The sequence below is a fragment of the Capsaspora owczarzaki genome (assembly GCF_000151315.2).
Source record: "Capsaspora owczarzaki ATCC 30864 unplaced genomic scaffold supercont2.13, whole genome shotgun sequence".
In the NCBI taxonomy this organism is placed as follows: Eukaryota; class Filasterea; order Ministeriida; family Capsasporidae; genus Capsaspora; species Capsaspora owczarzaki.
In genome coordinates this window covers 931,340-933,922 of record NW_011887304.1, presented here as the reverse complement: position 1 = coordinate 933,922, position 2,583 = coordinate 931,340, and positions in this window count along the sequence as shown.

Genomic DNA, 2,583 nt, shown 5'->3' with positions numbered 1-2,583 from the left:
CAGGCGACTTTAACATCCGCCGCAACAACAGCATCAAGTACTACTCGAAGGCCAGGAAGGTTCCCGACCCACTCGACAGCGCTCAGAAGGCCTTTGCTGAGATGCTCAACAGAATGGGGCTGGAGGACCTGTACGACGACGTGGACCCGCACGCCATCAGCTACACCTGGGCCAGGCCAACCCGCAACGCTTCGGACACCGATGGTGCTGTCGAGGAGCGCAGCCCCACGCGCATTGACTACATATTCGGCTCCAGTACGCTCCCGTTCCTGGCCACACAAGCCAGGATCAAAGAGTACAAGGACTCGGACCACCGTGCGGTGTGCGTCAGCTGCATGGGCACCAACGACCAACCACGGCCTGCGGCCAAGTACAAATTCGATGCGCGCCTGCTGCTGGACGCCGATTTCACCCACTACTGCGAGAGTGTCCTCATCAAGCTCGCGCGAGACGGCGCTCCGGAAGCTGGATGGGACCTGGCAAAGAAGCAGATCATGAGCCGCGCTCGGCAACTGAGCACCGACCGTGACCAGAACGCCAAGAGACAGCAGGAGTTACTTGAGACGGAGCTTCGCATGACGGAAAGAAGTATGGCAGAACTACGGATCCAAGGTGGCAACACCAAAGAGCTGGAACGCTGCAGAACACGACTGGAAAGCGAGCTCCACGCACTGCTGAACGAGCGCGCCGAGGCCGCACGCATTCGAACGGCGCGGAGATGGCGGCTCGAGAACGAACGCAACTTCAAGCTCTTCTTTTCACTCGAGAAGGAAGCGCAACGGGCACTCACCATCCCCAGCCTGAAAGGTAGGCGACACGGGTTGTCACCGACCCCGTCGACATCCTCAAGGCGCAGCGCAGCTTTTACCAGACTCTGTACGCCAGTGAGCCGACCGTCCCGGCCGCCCAGGAGGAAGTGCTTCATTGCGCCTCGCCTTGCGAGCTGCTGGACGCGGAAGACCACGAGCGTATGGGCGCTGACCTGACCGCAATGGAGCTCCGAGAGGCGATCAAAAGAACGACCAAAGGCAAAAGCCCAGGCTCTGACGGGCTGACGCCTGAGTTCTACCATCACTTTGAAGAGCTGCTGGCCCCGCTGCTAGCAACCATCGCGAATCGGTCAATGCGAAACGGGCGCCTACCTGCATCAATGTACATGGCACACATCAAGCTTCTGTTCAAAAAGGGCAACCGAGACGAGCTGAAAAACTACCGGCCAGTCTCGCTGCTCAACGTGGACAGCAAGATCATTGCACGCGCGCTGGTGCAACGTCTTCAAGCTGTTGCCAACGACATTCTCCCCACATGCCAGAACGGTTTTGTCCTAGGACGCACGATCGACAACTGCATCCACCTAGTGCGCGACGTGCTCGACCTGACGAAGGAAAAGCGCATTGGAGGAGTCGCGGTGCTGCTGGACTGCGAAAAGGCCTTCGACCGCGTCGACCATGGCTTCCTGTTCCAGGCCATGGAGCGATATGGGATTGGAGAAAGATTCTTGCACTGGATGAAGCTCCTCAACACGGGATGCCAAGCCTGCATTGTGTACCAAAACCGCATCTCGGAGCCCTTCAAGATCGAGCGGTCGGTGCGTCAAGGATCGGTGGAAGCGCCAGCGCTGTACGCGCTGTATGCATGCTGCGTGGCGGACTACCTCTGCAAAGGGGCTGGCCTGCGCTTCCTGCGCCTGGACCCGAACCTGGCGACCGAGGTCACCCTGTTTGCCGACGACACGACGGTTTTCCTGGAATCACAGAACGAGATACCGAAGCTGATGGCGGCCCTCAAACGAGTAGGGGAAGCCACAAACCTGAAAGTTAACGAAGAAAAGACGACAGTCATCAGACTCGGGCGAGACAAGCGCCAGACTCCACTGCAAGCGATCGCTCACCTCGACTTCCTGCCACCTGACAAGTGCACCAGAGTCCTGGGCGCAATGTTGGGCTATGGCGACCGCGAGGAGGCAAACTACAAAGAGCTGCTGGACAAGGTGAAGGCTCAGCTACTGCGATGGAACAGCAGGGGCTTGTCGATGCCGGGCAAGGTGGTCATCGCGAACGCAATCGGGCTGAGCAAGGTCTGGTATCGGGCAAGGTTCACTCCACTGTGCGGTCACTACCTGGACCGGCTCAAACGCATCATTCTGCGCTTCTTCTGGCCCACGCGCTTCAAAGCACCCGCAACACTCGCAACGCTCTGCGCAAAAACTGGCTCGGAGGCCTTCGGGCTGGGACTGCTTCCCATCGACCAACACTGCCAGGCGATGCTCGCCCAAGCAGTTACGAACTTTTGCCTGCCGGCCGCCTCGCTGTGGAAAGCAGTGACGCAGTTGCTGTGGAGGGCGGCGGACACGCACGACGGCGAGCCAATCGGTGACAGGCGGCTGCTGCACTCGAAACCGGGTATCAAAAAGGTCAGCCATTTCTGGGGCCGAGCGCTCGCTGCATGGTACAAGCTCAAACCCGCGCCACGCAGGCCCAACAACCGAATCGAGGCCCTGACTTTGCCGCTGTGGAGCAATCCACTGGTGACGGACGACGGCAAGACGATCAACTGGCCATCCTGGATGAGAAATGACTACAA